Source organism: Cupressus sempervirens, chromosome 11 (genome assembly GCF_028749045.1).
Source record: "Cupressus sempervirens isolate cs-2001-9-10 chromosome 11, ASM2874904v1, whole genome shotgun sequence".
Classification (NCBI taxonomy): Eukaryota; Viridiplantae; Streptophyta; class Pinopsida; order Cupressales; family Cupressaceae; genus Cupressus; species Cupressus sempervirens.
Genome location: NC_143128.1, coordinates 159807689 through 159828316, shown reverse-complemented (window position 1 = coordinate 159828316; position 20628 = coordinate 159807689). Strand labels below are relative to the sequence as shown.

The 20628-nt window shown below is 37.2% G+C and overlaps 1 pseudogene; it reads left to right on the top strand.

Annotated features, from left to right (window-relative positions):
* LOC149528683 (protein CHUP1, chloroplastic-like) overlaps positions 1–20628 on the top strand; it is a 79770-nt pseudogene that overhangs the window by 34917 nt on the left and 24225 nt on the right.

Genomic DNA, 20628 nt, shown 5'->3' with positions numbered 1-20628 from the left:
TAACACAAAATTTGTATCCAATTTTTCATCACAAGGAACAACTTCTACAATAGGCTTTGAATATGCCCTAGTCAATAATTTTATCAATCTTTCTTCATCTTGATCATTCTTAGGTTTTGGATTTTGTTTTGGTGCTACTAATTCATCATCACCGACAGCATCAAGATGTGCTCCTCTCCTCTAGGTTGTTTCTACAATATCTAATGTAGTTTCAATTGTCTCAATGTATCTAATATTGCATTACCAACATTTCCTCTACCTTGAACCATCTTTGACAATCAAGCTCCTACAAGATTGTAACCCTCTTCATGCTATACATCATATCCATAGATTTGTAACCCTACAACCAAATTCACTTAGGGTTATACATGATTCAAACAACACAAGGATGAACCTTAGCTCAGATACCACATGACATAGGGAGATAGTAGAAAACTAGGGCCAAAGGTACACCCAACTATCCAAACCATCCACAAGAGTTAACATAGTGGAAAATAACACAAACAACAACCACCAAAGGAGGTAGGAGAACACAATGTTTTATAGATTCATCAAATAATCAATATACATGCCTAGTTGTTGGCCTTCTAGGTTGCAGCCAAATAAAAATACATCCAAGCTCCGCAATCCAATTTTGAAACTCATATTTCTAGACACATGCTTCCCTCTTCCCAGAATCATCTCTCTCTTCTTGATAACTCAATCCTAGACCTCCTTAAATACTTGTGTGGCCATAGGGTGTCCTATCACAAACCTAAACCTTCCAATAAATGCATGCATAGCCACAAGTTGTCTTACATCAAATATTAACTACCTATCACAATATTAAATGCAAAGGTTGTTCAAATAGGAAACCACACAGACAACTTCATCAAAGATGGACCAAGAAAATTTTGTCAGTCGATAATTCTTGACAACCACCCAAACTTAGAAAATACATGAACTTGGTAACAACACAAACTTGATACCCATGTCAACTTCAAAAACCACTCAAACTCAGCATCCAAATAATAACTTGGTAAACAAATAGCACTTGGCAATAAAGGATGATGTGGCAACAAAAGAACACTTGACAACAAAAGGCAGTCGATAGCCACTGCAAACTCGACATCAACTAGGAAGCTCACCATCTACTAATTGCTCAACAATAATTGAGAACTCAGTAATGTAATACATTGCAACTCAACAAAAACTAAGAAAACTAAAAAATGTGTAGGATAATAGTGCATCCCAGGATGCTCTTGCATCATTATTCAAGTAACATAAGTCCACCATGGGGGGAGGGGTAAATTGTAGAACCTGAGAATAGAAGATTAAATAATTGGGATAAATTCTTTGGGGTCCAATTGTTGACTTATGGAGGTATAAATAGGATTAAAAAGATACTAGAAGGGTGGGGTGAATTATAATCTTAAACACTTTAAACTTTTCACCAGTTCATTAACATCTATTAGTAAACATACATAGTGTAAATTTATTGTAACATGTAAGTCTGATCTATCACATGCATGAAAAGAAATACATAACACAATAGTTTTTATATAGAAACCCTCTAAGATAAAGGTAAAACTAGGGTGGGGTTGACACCCTCAAATTTTCACTATTGCAATAATAAAATTAACTTGTTATGGTTACAATGTTTGATCATAATATATCATCTACCCTATGAGGGGTCTGCCCTATTAAAAGATTAAGAGAGTTCTAGGTATCACATTGTTAGAGGATTTAACACTTACAAAAAAGTAGAATTTGTTATGATATGTACAAAGTTTTATTTAGAAAACTCTATTAAGAGATTTACCCTATTTCAAGTTGATAAGAACTGCTTCAGTACTTGACTCTTAGATTACTCTGTATGTTGGTTTCTTTTCTTCTCCTTACTAATTGATCCTCTCTTGTGATATGATAAACTTTTCTTCCCTTTTTAATTCACTTCTTTGAATAGGTCTTTTGCTAAGTGATAAGAAAACCCTTTCACTAACTTTTGATCTAATCTTGATCCATCACTCACATATTAATTCTTGTTCACATGCATACACTTATCCATTATTTTTCTTTCTCTCTTTTTCTCTATCACACATGAAGTGATCTAGGTCAAAATCTCTATTTAAAGAGTTTAACAAAAGAGTTTTCTAGATTCTTCCATAACAACCTCTTCATCTGAGCCATTGGTCACACAACATAAAGATATGTAAGCCACATCATTAAAGTGTAAAATATCTATAACAACCTTTACAAATATTAAATATTTTTTAACAACCTTTTCATTTATTAAATTTTCTTTCCAAGTTGGTTTGGAAATTTTTTTGCCTCATAATCTATTCAATTTCTAACCTTTATTTAACGCTACATTGCTTGGTCTTTATTATTTTCTATAGGCCAACATTTCTTTCACTAGATTTGTATTGTGCTTGGCACACACTATCTAACTTGACACATGTATGCTTGAAACATGCTTGGTGACTATTGAGATTAGCTCATATAGAAAATATTTACTAACAATAAACTTACTTAGCTCCTATAGAGTTTGGTACATACTTTCTTATGTAAATGACTCAACCTATAAAGAGTAGATTGGTTGTAGTGATGACTTTTTGACTCTACTTTGTAAATGAATAAGTGTTCAACACTTATAGATAGCAATGGTTAGAGATACCATCACCAATTAGTTTCAGTGGAAGAGAATCCTTTCTCCAAGTCCTCCAAAATACCCACACTTCCATAGTTGTTATCAAGGAGCTCATCCTTTTTGTTCTTGGCTTTATAAGGAGGTAGCATCCTAACCCCTAGATTAGAAGAATTCTTGGGAGTAGTAAGATTTTGGGATTGAATAAAAACTTTTTTATCTCAAGAAAATGATGAGGGGAGGAGTACAGGGGTAAATTCTAGTGGAACCCATAGATTCTAAATAAAATCCTTTTATGATTTTCAAGGGAGCCTTTTGCTTTACATTTTTGAATAGACAGAGAAAGGGAGGATTAAATCCAAAAAGAAAAATAGAACAAATCCTTCATGTGGAAATGATTCAACATAGGGAAAATATGGGAGTGAATCCTTTTGTGCCTTCTTTTGTAGACAATAAATTGGACGAGAACCTTGACCAAGGCCTTCCAACCCCTTCCATTGCCTCTTTCTTAAATACATGATGCAATTTAGGGAATTTTTCATCTAACTCCCTAAATACCTCTAGAGATTTCTTTGAAGACATTTCAGTATATGTTGGAATCTTGACCCCTTTCATGCTTATCCCACCAATGGTAGAGATGGACTTCTGAGTTATGAAAAATATAACATATCCCACCATGACCTTACCACCATCCCATGACTCCAAAATTTTTTTGAAATTTTTGGATTGTATCTCTTAATGCCCATGATATAATTTTTCAACCATTCTTCTTAAGAATCTCATAGTGCTTCATATCATTTTGGTACTCTACCCATTCATCAGGCTCAATCTAATATGAGTCTCTTCCCATCCTTCTACTATGATGAATAAAGTAAAAAAACATGGATTCATGAACTAAAAATTCCATAGATGCCAAGACTAAAAAGAAACTCAATCTTTTCTTTGTAGTGACATTAAGCAAAAAAATCAAAATGGCACTCTAGCTTATAAAAATTATGTGGCAAATGGAAGGTCTATAAATAGTAATAATGACAACATAAATAATGCACAATTTGAGTGAGATCATGAAAAATCACTTTGTACACCTTACAGGGATAGATAGAGGGTTATCCAAAATTTTGAATCTATCTATAAATTTCTCCACACTCACTAACCTATCTACAACATGATTTCCCTCTCAATATGTGTGTCTAAATGAAAAATTGTCAAAGTTTCTTAAGATGTGTTTAATTAAAAAAATTAAATCCTAACCATTCCACCTTGTCAATGCCACATCCTCTTAAAAATTAATGATTTTTAAATAATTCACTTCAATGATAAACTTTCTTATATTTTGCCTAGTCAACAATAGGACCCCATGGTTATTCTTTTGAGTAGTTTTTGACAATGACTTTCAAATTGGTTAAATTGAATTGTCATTACTAACCGCTAAATATTTCTTAAATTTTTTCCCATCTCTGTTATATTCACTCATTTTATTCACAATTAGCATTTAAAAAGTTACATTGCTAATTTGAGGAAGGGTACTCCCCTTAATACCATAAACACATAATAGAAACAAAGAAACAAAAACAATAATGAGAAAAAAATAGGGGCTTCTTATTATCATTGAAAATGTGGAATTATAGAATTCACAATTAGAATATTCTAATTCACATGGACACTTTTCATTATAGTAATCTACAACAAAGTTGTGAACTATCACCTAGAGTTGCCCTACACGATGTTTAGGCTTTTCCTAAATAGACAGATTTATGTCACCTAGAAAGGTTCCAAACACTCCAATTTAATACCTAGGGTTGATAGACCCTAAAAATACACATAGATTACACCAAATATACTTTTGACATTTATTTTTTAAATTTTGGGTAGCTCAAATTCGGAAGGCCACAACTCTCAAACCATTGCACTGATTGGCTATTATAACAACTTTTCAAAAATCTAGGCTCCTGATCTACAAGATCAAATGAATGAAAGTGCCCATGCATCAAATTTTTTGACCTCATCTAGGGCCCCTAGGGCCTTCAAAATAGAGTAATCAACCTTTGTGTAGAAAATTAGCACATTCTAAGCTCATATAAAAAACTTACTAAAAATAGTAAGTTCCAAAAAATAATAACCCCCTCATCTACTAGTCCTAGTTAAAGTAGAAAAGGCAAAAAATAAAAATATTTTAGGTTGATGGAATATTTCCTTACACCCAAGATGGTCCTACATCATACACTCAGGGTAATTTGAGAAATGAGTTTGTCATATCTCAAGTGTTTAGAGGAAAACCAAAATGGTTAACCTCCACCCTTCCTATCCATGATGAATCCTCTACCAGCCTCCCTTTCCATTTGACTAGGTTTCTTCATAAATTTTCTTCCTTGTAATTTTTCCAACATGACTATCAAGTATCTCCTCAATTTCCTTTGTAGCTAAACTGGATACTGGAATACTCCAATGTGCTTCCACCACTTTATCTCCATCACCTCCTTCATAATACTCTATCAAATCTTAAATGTTAAATACTAGTAAAATATTCAATTCAGTAGGTAACTCAACTTCATAGCCATCTCTAGAATCATGTCTTTTCACTATATTACTCGGTCAAAACTTCTTCATCTTTAGCTTATCATATATACCCAATAGAAGATTCTCTTTTCTCAAATGTTTTGTGACTTCATCCCCAATGTCAAATTCCTTATACCTCATTTTCACATCATCCTTAGCTTTATACTATGTATATATCTTTAGAATGTTCTTCCTCACATCCTCATGGATATTCTTCAAATGTTCAACAAAATCTTTTGTTTCAACACTACCTGTCTCTCCTTTACCAAACTATCTCAATTCACAACCATTTCTAGGACTGGCCCCATATACAATTTGCAATGATGATTTACTAGTATTCTTGTTGACATAATTATTATATGAAAAGTGTGCATGTGGTAAAATAATATCCCATCCTTTTGGCTTGTCTCTAACCAAACAATTTAGCAAATTTCCCAAAATCTAGTTCACAACTTCCATCTAGTCATCGATCTATGGATGATGTGATGAACTAAACTTTGAATCCATCTTCATTTTCTTCCATAATGTATGCTAGAAAAGCCCAATGAATTTGGTATCTTGATCTAAAACTACACTCTTTGGTAGATCATGTAGTCTCTATTGGAAATCTGATTGAAAAGATCACTAATGAAGAAGATTGATTGAAAGAGGGAGATTGGTGTTAAGAGAGTGTTTTCAATCATTGTTTTATCATTGATGTCAAACCTACTATTTGTAGGAATGGAAATTTCTTACAAGATCCAAGTACTATTACTTAGTTGATTGATGAAGAGGATTTAATCAACAAGATGTAACAAGAGCACCTAAGGGAAAAGTTGAGTTATGATATTGTAATGAAGTACAAGGATTAGTTAAGACAATGGTTAAATGATGTATTGATAACATACTTTAAGATGCTAAGGTTGACTACACTTAGAAACATTGGAGGAAGAAGTTGTAATGAGGTTTACTGCAAAGATTAAACCAAGTTCATTAGTGGGTGGCAAGCAAGCTAGTTAAAGCTAAGAAAATTCTCAGTTGAAGCTAAGCAAATTTTCAGTTGGAGCCAAGCAAAAGGAAAATCTAGTGTGTGCCAAGTGATCTTCAGGTGCCAAGTGAAGTTCAAGTGTCAAGAAAGGTATCAAGTGTCGAGCATCAAAAAATCTTAGTTGGTGTTAAGTGAACTTTAGGTGCCAATCATCAATAAAAATGTATTTGATGTTGAGTAACTTAGTATATGCCAAGGACCACGATTTCAATAATGCCGAGTTGCTACATTATTGAAAAAGTCTAAGGTTTGCCAAATCTAAGTTGACATAGTTGCTACCTTAAATTTTGTGAACTAGTTGGAGGATAAGATGATGATCTGGTGGCACAAAATTCTATGTAAACCATTTTTAGATAAATTCAAAAGGATTATTCAAGAAGTTTCTAGAGGAAACACAATATGGGTTAGATACAATGAATCCTACCTAATACATATGAATTAAAATCAAAGGAAGAAAGAATAGAGTGGGAAAAGGGAGTTCCAAACTACTATTTAAGGAGTCATAGACCAAGAAGCAAATGATGCTACTACTAAAGGGCCAAATTGTGAAGTGATTAGAAGGGTGTCAAGGAGAAGGCATCTAGGAGAATGAAGAGCATAGAGGGTTTTCTTCGACAAGTGGTTAGAGAAAGATGATTGTATTGGTACATTGAGCATGGAGACTCAAGGAGACTAAGGTTGAAAGGAGGGAAAGCTAACAGAGTTGTAGAGATTGAAGGCTAGGCAATCTGAAGAGCTGAAGAGTGATCTGAGATCTACAAATAAAGTTGTATGTTATAATTAGGTCAAATATTTTCTAATACTCTCTAGAAATTGTATTAGATATGAAAATCCCATGGACATAGGTTGTTTTAATAGCCATTTGTAAATGTTTTAATAGCATGGCATTCCAAATGAATTTTCTAAAGTCCTCTAACTAGGCCCCCTTCTAACATGGTGGATAAATTCTCTGATAAGGTCACATTTAATAGTGTGTTCTAAGCCTTTAACAGGGCAGGCCTTTCAATGGGCATCACTTCAGAAGAGTGATAATTGAGTAGTATTTTACTGGTATTTTTCCCCAAATTGGGTTTCCATGTAAATCACAATGTTATCTTTTGATCCTTTTATGTGTTATGCTTGCATCTTGATTTACAGTAACCTACTAAATAGGAAAGCTAAAGCGTCAATGAATGAATGGTTGAATGGGCTCACCACACTTAGTGAAAAAGTTTGAATTGGACATTTGGACCATGAATAACTAATTCACCCCCCCCTCTCTCAATTATTTTAAAGCATTTCTAACAATTGGTATTATAGCTATCTGCTGATTTAGTTTCAAGGTACTAGAGGCAAGAAGATCAAGATGTCCAAGAGAGAATTTCCCAAGCTCAACAAAGATAAATTTTTTGCATGGAAGAGTCTAATGAAATTGCACCATGGATCAATAGGTGACTATGTACAAATCTCAATTGGAACTAAACATGTAAATTCAGCTAGACCGCTTACTGCAGATGATTTGAACTAAAGGAAAGAACACAATCAAGCAATGCTAGAGATTGTCTCTATACTCAACTATGTAGAATATGATGACATCAAATATTGTGACACTGCATTCAAGATGTGGAAAGTCCTAACAAATATCTATAGAGGAGATTAGAATGTCTAGAGAGCAAAAAGAGAAAGCTTTAGAGGAAAATTTGGTGACATGAAAATGAAGGAAGGTAAAAATGTTGCTCAATATGCTGCTAGAATGAAAGAAGTGGTAAGTGCAATAAGAAGTCTAGGTGGTCAATTGGAAGAAGAAACTGTCAACAAAAAATACGTAAGAACTCTGCTCCCTATCTATGCTATTAGAGTTTTAACCATCCAAGAGCTAAGGTGTGTACAAGGAAACACACTTACCTTTGAAGGTATAGTGGGAAGACTTACTGCATTTGAATTGTCCAACTTTGAAAACTATAGACCTAAGAACCTTGAATCTAATTTCAACGCTAAGATGAAAAAAAAAGAAATTGAGGAGGAGACATCAAACAAGAAGAGAAGAAAAGGAAAACATGCATCCATTGATAGTAGCACATATGAGGAAGATGTGAAACAATTAGAAGCACTACTAGCTAGGAGATTCCATAGATGCAAAGGTAAATTCAAAGGTAAGTTCCCTATCATATGTTTCAATTGTAATGAAGTGGGTCATATTGCTATAATATGTACACAAAAGAAGAACTACAAAGAATGAAACAAGTACATGAACAAGAGAGAAGATGATAGAAAAGACTACAAGGATAAATGAAAAAGATGCTACATTGTTGAAGAAGATTATGATGAAAATGATGATGAAGTAGTCTACATGGCCATGATGGATGAATTAGATAAAGATGAAGATGAAGTCACAACATTGGTTACTTGTGTAAACAAGAATGACAAGTTGATCATAGATAGTGGATCCTCACATCACATGATAGGAGATAGAACTAAGTTTATTACCTTTACTCAATATAATGGAAATAGTGTTAGATTTGGAAATGGTGCTCCATGTTAGATCAAAGGGAAAGGTTCCATTAAAATTACTGAGAAAATTTCATGTGATAATGCATACTATGTTGAAGGATTGAAGTACAACTTGTTGAGTATATCGTAATTAGACAATGTAGGTTGCGAACTAGAATTTGGAAAAATATCTTCCAAGATCTATGATACTAATGGAAATCTAATAAGAAAAGGTGAACAAACTAGGAGTAACTTGTTTTACCTAGTTATGGAAGATGCAACTTGTCTTGTTGTTAGACTTGATGATGTGTGGTTATGGGATAAAAGATTGTGTCATGTTAACTTTGACAATCTAATTAGCATTAGAAAAAAGAAAAAGGTCAGAGGGTTGCCTAAACTAAAGAAACCTGAAAACACAATGTGCAAACAATGTCAACTAGGAAGATGACTAAGTCTAGTTTCAAAAGAAAAACATACACTTCCAAGGAAGTACTAGATCTAGTTTATAAGGACTTATGTGGTCCAATAGAAGTGCAAAGCTACCTAGGAGACAAATACATAATGCTATTTGTAGATGAATATTCAAGGGTGATAAATACTATGTTTTAGAAGCAAAAATTTGATGCATTTCAAATGTTCAAGTGGTATTTGGCCAGAGTTGAGAAGGAAATAGGAAAGAGTCTAAAGTGCCTAAGATTAGATAGAGGAGGTGAGTTTACATCAAAATAATTTGAGATGTTCTACAATGACAAAGGTATCAAAAGGAAAACATCAGCACCAAGAACTCCAGCCTAGAATGACATTGCTAAAAGAAGGAATAGATCAGTGATAGACTGTGCAAGAATTTTGATGATGGATAAAAATATTGCTCTAAAGTATTGGAGAAAAGCTATAAGCGCTATTGTTTACACCCTAAATAGAGTAGAAGTCAAGAAAGGCATGAATGCAACAAATTTTTAATTATGGTATGGTCACTCACCTAATGTAAAAAATTTCAAAGTATTTGGTTGTAAATGTTACATTCTAAATATTACTAGAAATGGCTAGTTTGATGCAAAGAGTGATGAAGGCATATTCCTTGGATACTCCACTAGAAGCAAAACATATAAGTGTTTGAATACTAACATTGATAAGATTGTGGAGAGAACGAATGTAAATTTTGATGAGCATGCAGAAGTACAAGTTGGTGAATCCAAGCAATGAGAAGATTATAGATCTTTTGTATACTCTTATCATTTTTTTTCACTCGCCAAAGATTCAAATTTCAAATGTTTGGCTCATCCAACAGCTAATTCCCAAAGATAATACAATTTTAATGCCAAGCCTTATGATATATTTTTTGGCCCACAAGTTTGTAATTGTAAAATCTGATGAAGATATACGGTTGGCGCTATCTCGCCATCGAAAGCTGCGCAAGATTTACGTTCATGACATGGCGCCCTAATGCCACATGTCCGGTGGGTCCAAACATGTTTTGACGGGTCAAAAAAGTTCCATGGTACTGTGGGTGCTATGTCGCTATCATGTGTTGGCTAGAAAATCTTCATAGCGACATAGCACCCGATGGAGAAATTTTCACAGCGGGCAGGTTACATCATCGAAAAATGTTTGCGGCAGGTCGGACAAATATGTGGTTCACAGGCCAATAGGGAGGTGCAAAGTGTATGAGTTAGAACATATGTGGTTCACAAGCCTAATGATTTTTAGAGGGAAGTATGTGTAGAGTACGAGGTGGTTCTGATTTTCAGATCAAAATTGATCTACGATGGGCGCCATCGCGCTATGGAAAAGTTGTGGGAGATTTACAACAGTGACATAACGCCTGAGCACCATGTGTCCCTCAGTAGGGTCAAAGTAGTATAGACCCTCTAGGTTGGTTCCTTGTCATACCAAGGTGGTTCTTCATTACTCCAATGGGGAACAACTACGTATGGCAGGTCAGAATACAGTCAGCGCATGGAACCAGATCTTCAACGTTGCCAGTGCAAGAAAAGGTTAACTTTTCCACTGTCAGATCTGCAGAAATCAATGGCAGGTCCCATCGCACTATGGATAAGCTGCATTTGTTTTGTGTTAGCAACATGGTGCTTGCAAGACATGTGTCCTCCTGGGTCCAGGGTCAGAGGCACAGGAAATACAGACAGCAATACGTGGCCGATTTCTATTGATCGATGCATTGAGGAGCAGTATCTATTGCTTGTTGTCAGATAAAGGAAAATTGATGGAAGGCACCATGTCACCATGATGAAGTTGCATGATCTTTACCATGGTGACATAGTTCCCTTTCGCCACATGGATTAGTGAGGCTAGGTCTCGCTAGGGTACATCAGTTACGTACTACCAGGTGTCATTCGAGTGTGGTGCAATTGCTGAGGTGGCACTAGATATGATGGGCCCAGGGTAAAGAAAGCACAAAGCATGATGAGTCTTCACGATCGTCAGATCAGGGCAGATCAACAAGAGGCATCATCTCGCTATGATAAAGTTGTGTGACCTTTACCATAGTGACATAGCATCTTGCTGACGCATGTCTCACTGGTAGACCAGGGTTGACGGTTAGCAGCTGGCAGTTAGTGTGATTGCTACAGTTAACAATAACAGTTTGAAGGATGGCACGGTTAGTTCAATAAAAGGAGGTCAACCATAGAGGACTTCCCATATGGTAGAATGAAAAGAAGCGATTGGCTCGCATGGCCCAGTTGGCTTGTGAAACTAGGTTGACCCTCTGACGCCCCGCTAATTCATGAACCAAAAAATGAAGGTGATCTATTTTGTTGTGCGATCTGATCTTCATGATCAATCCAAAACCACCAGAAATGAATACAAAATATAGGAAGAACACTCCACTATCTTAGTCGATCCATCTACCAGGTCAAAGCGCAATTATGGTACCATTTTCAGTCCTCTCAGACACTTTTTGCAACAAAGATTAGATTTTCCTTAGATTTCCATGATTGTCCTCCACAAGACTTAATGGATGGTAGTTGCAGGGTCACTTCAGCAGAAAAAGATCTCAGTTATGCCTGAACTATAAAGGCAGATTTTGTAGTTTTTGTAAAGGACTTCTCTCTCTGATTTTTCCTCAGGTTTTTCTCTGCAATTCTTGTGTGAATTCCCCTATGCCTCTGAACTGTCTGATTCTCCATTTATCTCCTTTAGCCATTGGTATTAAAGTGCAAGAATTATTTTCCTGTGCCATTGTTTTGTGGAAATCTGTAACTCACATGACTGTATCTCTACTAGCCTATGAATGATATATAAGTGAATTTCTTCCTTGTGTCATTCATCTTGGTTTTCTGATCTGTATGTGGTTATTTGATGAAAGCAAGTCTAGATGTGTATATCCTTAGTTTCATTCTGGTTTAGTAGCACATGTATGGGTAGAGAATTGATCCGAACACTCTATTTTGGTGCATCACCTCCTTAGATTAGAACTAGGTAGATTTTCTTTCGTGCTCTCTTTCTCCCTTTTCCTCTCCAAGAGTAGTTAGGTGCACCCTGATAGTAAGAGTAAGCCGGCCTTCTCCAGAGACTCAACCTCATAGTTCAAGTCCCACAGCTTGGAGGTTGTTTCCATGTTTCACTAGGTTGTCCTCACACATAGGCCTTGGACAAGGGTGCAAACCTTAGTGACAACAATTTTTGGCACGCCTGTGGGACTCATCCTTTAACAAATTTAAAGTCTACTAGTGTCAAGAAGAAAGAGTTTCAGAGATTAATGCAGAAGAGGTAGTTTTGGCTTCAGTATCCAAGCCTTCAAGAGGCTGATTCTTCAAAGTACTTGGTGACTCTGAACATCAATATCTAGTTCCAGGCCAAAGTTGCAGAAATTCATGCCTAGAGCTGAAACAAGGGCATCTTCTAGAGGTAAATTTCAATATCAAGAGCTTTCTCTTTCAAATCCTAGAAGAAGGAGGACTAGAACTTCATTATCACTGGTTAGGGGTGTATTAATAGTTAATATACCTATGAGATCTATCTCTACTCCTCTTGTTGCTCAAACTCATCCTAGATTGCCATCAACACTCATCAATAGAACACTTGTTTACATGGCACAGCCAAGAGTGCATGCTTTTTCCACCTTTAATGGTGGAAGTCCTCTATTTTTAGCTCAAAGACATGATATACCATTATCTGCACTCAAGAGTATACCTTATTTTTTTGGCAAAACTTCCATCTCCCCTTTAGAGCATATTCAAGAAGTAGCAAATGTCTATAATATTCATGGTATCACAGAGGATGATGTTGTTGTCAAAATTCTAGCCTCATTTTTAAAAGGGAAAGCATTATAGTGGTATAGAGGCTTAGCTAATGGTTCTATAACTGATTGGGATGGACTAGGAGCAGGATTCTGCAAACATTTTGAGGATAGAAGTGACCATCTGTCACTATTAGAGTAGATGACTACTATAAAAAGGCCCCCCCATGAATGTATGACTGATTTTAATTATAGATTTCAAAAGACATGGGATAGAATACCTACTTTGGTGAAACCTACCCCTAGTAATGCCTTCTTGCATTACCTTAGAGCCTTTAATAGTGATATTGCCACTACAATCCAAACTATGGGAGGAGATACCTTGCCTAATGCTTATGAGATAGCCATAAAAGCTGAGAACATCCTGATACAAGGAGGAAAGTTGGCTCCAAGGCCCCCTATGTCTTTCTTTCCTGATGTTCCCAACCACCAACTAGCAATAGCCCCTCTTCCTACAACTTCTACATCACAAGCCCTTACTCCGGTCCCTCAAGCTTCCACATCCTCAAATGGGATAGATGAACTCAAAGAAATGCTCCAAGGTCTAGTGCTAAATAAAGATAAAAGAGAGAAGACCCTTGATAAAAAATTGCAAGAGCAGGGGAGGGAGTTGAAGGACCAAGGAAAGAGATTAGTAAATAGTTTCTCCATGATACAAAAAATGAGTAACAATGTGGTGGCCTTGGAAAGGCAGCAAGCTCAAGGTGGCAGGCCTCCGCAACTGCAATATCAAACTCCAAATGGTGGTAGGCCTCCTAATCAGTGGAATAGCTCTTTTGATCAGGGTAGGCAAAATAGTCATGCTTCTTCTTCAAGCTCAAATCAGAATAGAGCTATAGTCCTTCAAAATAACTTGGCCAAAGATCAAGATTTCTATCCTTCCTGCAACTATTCTTATACCTATTACATGTGCCAAAAGGTAGAATCTTATTTGGCCTTGACTGACCAAGAACCTACAACAAAGAAGTCATACAAGGAGGATCATCCCAATGAGGCCTCATATATTCAAGGACGTGATGATTGCTCTTTCATGAATCATCAGATTGGGGAGAATTGTAATGTAAACCATGATTCTGTTGCTCATAACACAAGAAGTAAGAAGAGAGCTATGGAACATGATGCCCCTCCTTCTCCTAGGAAATCCTCAACTTCAACTGCTACACCTCATATACATGCAGCAAATGAACAAACAAGTACTTTACAACAGCAAAAACAAGATTCTAGAAAGAAAGATTCAAGTGATCCTTATGTTGCCCCATCTCAACCTCTTATAAGTGCAGCTCCCAAAGTTTCTACCAAAGTTTCCAATACACCATTCAATTTGGTAGAGAAAATGAAGAAGACAAATGTGAATATTTCTATGTGGGATGCTATTGCTACCATACCAATACAGAAGAGGATGTTGTAGCAAGAATTAGAGAAGATTGAACCCAAGGATCAATCATCTACCATGGAGAGTGCCACAAGCCTAGTACAACCAGTAGGGGATGTGGAGACAAATAAAAAGGTTAGACCTCCTCCATTCTATGTTTCTCTGATTATAGGAGGCAAATTAGTCCACAATTGCATTATAGATTCACAGGCTAACAACTCAGTAATGCCTAGGTGTGTTGCTGATGCTTTAGGAATGAAATATGAGCCCATTGTTAGCGATGTCTTACAATTACATGGTAGTACTATCAAAACTGTAGGTATCCTTAGGAATGTGGAGATGGCCCTACATGCATGCCCTAGTTGCATTGTGATTCAAGACATATGTGTTGCTGAAGTCAAGCCCTATTTTTCTATTTGTGTTTCAAGAGACCTCACTGCTCAAATTGGTGGATTCATATCTTTTGATTGGTCATATATGTCATTTAAGACCAGATATGGAGCCAATGCCTCAATTAGAGCAGAACCTCAAGCCCTTCATCATACTGAATCTTACAACCCCAACCCCATCAACATGAATTGCCCTATTCTAGAGATGGATGAAAATGACATAGTAAATGAGCTTGCCACTTCCATAGCAGAGATTTCTGATTTCTTCTTGGATGAGTGGGCAAATGCATATCAGTTTGAGCCTATGATAGAGAATCTTGAGATAGGCCTTAGTACATATTGCATAATAGAGAAAAATGCTCAAGTTCCTAATCTTATTAGGACTAATGATGATATGAATGGAACATGGAGTATGTAATTTGATGGCTCAAGGAATAGAAATGGATCAGGGGTTGGTGATATGTTGATCTCTCCTACATAAATAAGATACTACTTCTCCTTTAGCCTGCAATTCAATTGAACCAATAATGTGGCCAAGTATGAATCATTGATTCAGGGTCTCTTACTTGCCCAAAAGAGAGGAATTCAAGCCTTGAGAGTATATGGGTATAGTGAGTTGGTAGTTAACCAAGTGAGAAACCAAAATATCACCAAAAATGGCCTGCTCAAATCTTACAAACACAGAGTTTGGGATTTGCTTGAGGGCTTCAATGCATTTAATATATAGAGCATTCCTAGGAAAGAAAATAAACATGTTGATAGACTTGCAACAGTGGGTGCATCTTATGATGTACCAGGGAATCTTGAGAAGAAGAAGAAGAAGCAACAAATAAGGGTAGTAGTGAGGCTTGCCATCCCTAAAAACAACACTCATTGGCAGGTGTTTGATTGTAATGAGAAAATTGCGAGTTTCTTACAGAATGCGGCAAAATTTTCAGATAGGAACTCGTCAAGAATGCAAGATTAGTATGGTGATCAGATCATTCATCTCAGTTCTAAAAAGTTTCCCAAGGGTCTCATTACCTTGGAGAGTGTCTTTAATCTTGATGATCAAACAAGAGGCAAAGGAATGAATCTAGCTGCAGAAAAGGATGATCATGCCCCAGTTACAATTGCTAATGGAAAATCTTTGAATATGGGGAAGGTATGTTCTGAAACTGAGCAAAAAAACTTCATTCAATTATGTCAAGAATTTAATGATGTATTTTCTTGGACATATGATGATTTAAAAGGGTTTTACCCTAGTTTGTTTCAGCATACCATAGATTTAATCGATAGGGCCAAACTAGTAAGGCAAAAATAGAGGCCAGTGAATCCTAAGATTGAACCTCTAATGATAAAAGAACTATCCAAGTTGATAGAGGCTAATATAATATTTCCTATCAAACACTCATCATGGATAGCTAACCTAGTCCCTATAAGGAAGAAAAATTGAGAAATTAGAATGTGTGTGAACTTTAGAGACCTTAACTAGGCTTCCCTTAAAGATCACCATCCTCTCCCTTCCATGGAGCAGATTCTATCCAGAGTCAGTGGGTCAAGGAGATTCTCTTTTCTTGATGGCTTTTCTGGTTATAACCAAGTGTTGGTTAAAGACTCTGACAGATATAAGATAGTATTTACTACTAAATGGGGCACCTATGCTTATTGCAAGATGCCATTTGGACTAACAAATGTAGGTGCCACATTTCAAAAGGCAATGGAAACGGCCTTTAAAAATTTAATTGACAAATTTTTCTTAGTATACCTTGGTGATATAACTGTATATTCAAAAAATGTAGAAGATCATTTTGATCATCTAAGATAGGTATTTCTAAGATGTAGAGAGTTTGGGGTTTCCCTTAACCCAGCCAAGTGTGTCTTTGCTACAAACCAAGGAAAATTATTACGACACATTGTATCTAAGGATGGGTTGACCATTGATCCAGAAAGAACAAAGGAAATACTTGCCCTTCCTCTTCCTAAACACAAGAAGGGGATGCAAAGTTTCCTTGGTAGAATAAATTTTGTAAGAAGGTTTATTCCTAATCTTGCTACCATGGTGAATCCTCTTATAGCTATGTTGAAGAAAGGTATGGTCTTCTCATGGACCAGGGAAGGGAAGGAGAGTTTTGAAGAGATCAAGGCAGCCATAGCCTCAGCCCCTACTCTCATAAACCCAAATTTTGAGAAAGATTTCATCCTCTACACTTTAGGTGGTGAGCCAAGTATCTCTTCCATCTTGACTCTAACAAATGACAAGGATGAGGAGCAGCCCATAGCCTTCTTTAGTGAAGGGCTCAAGTAATATGAAGATAAGTACAACTTTATTGAGAAGCAGGCCCTTGCGGTCATCAAAGCCTTGAAGAAATTCAAGCACCTCTTATCTCACAATAGGATCCATTTGTTGGTGCCCCATGCTAGTGTAAGAGAATTCTTGTTAAGCAAAGATATTAGTGAAAAGAGAGCTGGATGGATCACTAAGGTAATGGAGTATGATGTTGACATTTAGATTACCAAGCTGGTAAGAGGGAAAGGATTGTTAAAGGAAATGCTGTCAAGCCAAGATTCTGATGAAGAGGCTGCTATGGTAATAATAGAGCAGCAAGAGGTAAGAAATGCTAATGGTCCAAGGAGCTGGATAAATGATATGAAGAGCTTCCTATCAGGGAATGGATACCCTCAAGGATTGGAAAGAGCTAAAAGAAGACAATATAGACTATAGTCCATTCCCTATGTTGTGATTGATGGTATCCTATTCAGGAGGGATTTTAATGGGACCCTATTGAGATGCATTGAAGAGGATCAGGCTGAGAGGATGATAAAGGAATTTCATGATGGCCCTGATGGTGGCCATTTCTCTGCAAGAACAACTGCTATGAAGATCGTGAGGGCTGGTTATTATTGGCCATCTCTGTTCCATGATTGTCATGGATATGTGAAAAAATGTGAGAAATGTGCTTTCTTCTCAGGAAAATAGAGGCTTGTAGCTCTCCCCCTTCGTCATATTTAGGTGGATCAACCCTTTACCCAGTGAGGATTGGATTTTATAGGCCCCATTAATCCTCCATGTAGTGTAGGTCATAAATGGATTTTGGCTACTACTGATTATTTCACTAGATGGACAGAGGTAGTTGCCTTGAAGGATGCCACAGAACCATTAGTTGTTGAATTCCTTGATGGAATTGTATCTAGATTTTGTGCTCCTTCTACTATCATCTCGGACAATGCTAAGTCTTTTGTTGGAACCTAGATTTGTGCATGGGCAATGAATCACAATATCTACCTGAGCAGCACATAAAATTACTATCCCTAGGGTAATGGTTTGGCTAAGTCTTCCAACAAGAATCTAATCAGAATCATGAAGAGGACAATAGAAGATAATTAGAGGGTTTGGCATAAGAAATTAATAACTACTCTATGAGCTGATAGGATAACACCCAAGAGATTGGTTGTGAATTCACCTTTTGTACTGGTATATGGTAGGGAGGCCAGACTCCCAATTTCATTGGAATTCCCATCATTGGAGTTGGCTCATCAGCTGGAATTGATTGAAGATAATGCCATGTTAGTAAGAATGACAAACCTGATTGAATTAGAAGAAAAGAGAAATAAGGCTATGCAAACCCTGGAGACACATCAACAGTAGATGAAGAGGAATTTTGACAAGAGATCTAGGGTCAGAACCTTCAAAGAAGGAGATTTATTTCTAAAGTGGGATGCAGATATGGAAAAATGAGGAAGACATTCCAAATTTGAGCCACTATGGGGTGGTCCCTACCTGATTGCCAGTTTCAAACAGGCTAATGCATTCCAGCTAAGCCAGCCCAATGGAGAGATTTTGCCCATTCCAGTCAATGAGATCTATCTGAAGCCCTGTTTCTAAAAATTTGTGGATCCATGTACATAAGTAGTTTAGTTTTTTTTCTGTTGTTTCTTGCCTTTAAGAAGTGTACAAGCACAGTCGCATCCCTGTGAGGTAGTGGATTTTGAGGTGTCTCAAGTTGCAGAGGAAGTTTTGTTTCCAGTTATAGTTGCAGAGCTAAGGTTTTCAACATTTGATCTCCTCATAGAGGGGTTAGTATTTTGCAGTTCTCAGATTCATACTTTTTTGACTCCATGGCTGAATGGATTGTTTACAGGCACTGGTCATGCATCGAGTAGGCTCATGCCCCCTGTGAGTCGCCAAAAATGTTATCATTTTTTTTCACTCGCCAAAGATTCAAATTTCAAATGTTCGGCTCATCCAACGACTAATTCAGAAAGATAATACTATTTTAATGCCAAGCCTTATGATATATTTTGTGGCCTGCAAGTTCATAATTGTTAGATTTGATGAAGATCTACGGTTGGCGCTATCTCGCCATCGGAAGCTACGTGAGATTTACGTTTGTGACATGGCACCCTGATGCCACATGTCTAGTGGTTCCAAACATGTTTCGGCTGGTCAAAAAAGTTCCATAGTATCGTGGGTGCTATGTCACTATCGTGTGTTGGCTAGAAAATCTTCATAGTGACATAGTACCCGACGGAGACAGTTTCATGGCAGGAAGGTTATGTCACCAGAAAATATTTGTGGCAGGCTGGGCGAATATGTGGTTCATAGGCCAATAGGGAGGTGCCAAGTGTATGAGTTGGAACATATGTGGTTCATGGGCCCAGCAATTTTTAGAGGGAAGGATTTGTAGAGTACGAGGTGATTCTGATCATCAAATCAAAATTGATCTATGATGGGCGCCATCGCGCTATGGAAAAGCTACGTGAGATTTACAATAGCGACATAGCACCTGAGTGCCATGTGTCCCTCAGTAGGGTCAAAGCAGTACGGACCCTCCAGGTTGGTGCCTTGTTAGACCAAGGTGGTGCTTCATTAGTCCAATGGGGAACAACCATGTATGCCAGGTCAGAATATAGTCAGCGCATGGGACCAAATCTTCAACATCGCCAGTGCAAGAAAAGGTTAACTTCTCCACTGTGAGATCTACGAAAATCAATGGCAGGAGCCATCGCACTATGGATAAGCTACACGAGTTTTATGTTAGTGACATGGCACTTGGAGGACACATGTCCTCCTGGGTCCAGGGTTGGAGGCGCAGGAAATATAGACAGCGATATGTGGCCAGTTTCTATTAATCGATGCACTGAGGAGCAGTATCTATTGCTTTCCATTAGATCAAAAAAAATTGACAGAAGGTGCCATGTCACCATGATGAAGTTGCATGATCTTTACCATGGCGATATAGCACCCTTTCACCACGTGGATTAGTGGGGCTAGGTCTCACTAGGGTACGTCAGTCAGGTGCTGCCAGGTGTCATTTGAGTGTGGTGTGATTGCTGAGGTGGTGCTAGATATGATGGGCCTAGGGTAAAGCAAGCACGAAACATGACGAGTCTTCACGATCGTCAGATCAGGGCAAATCAACGGGAGGTGTCATCTCGCTATGATAAAGTTGTGCAACCTTTACCATAGCGACATAACATCTTGTTGACACATGTCTCACTGGTAGACCAGGATTGACAATTAACGACTGGCAGTTAGTGTGATTGCTATAGTTAACGATAATAGTTTGAAGGGTGGCACGGTTAGTTCAATAAAAGGAGGTCAACCAAAGAGAACTTTCGAGGCGGCAGAATGAAAAGAAGTGATTGGCCCATGTGGCCCAGTTGGCTTGTGAAGCTAGGTTGAAACTCTGACCCACCGCTGATTCATGAACCAAAAAATGAAGGTGATCTATTTTGTTGTGTGATCTGATCTTCATGACTGATCCAAAACCACCAAAAATGAATGCGAAATATAGGAAGAACACTCCACCATCTCAGTCGATTGATCTACCAGGTCAGAGTGCAGTTATGGCACCATTTTCAGTCCTCTCAGACACCTGTTGCAATAGAGATCAGATTTTCCTCACATTTCCATGATTGTCCACCACAGGACTTAATGGCAGGTAGCTG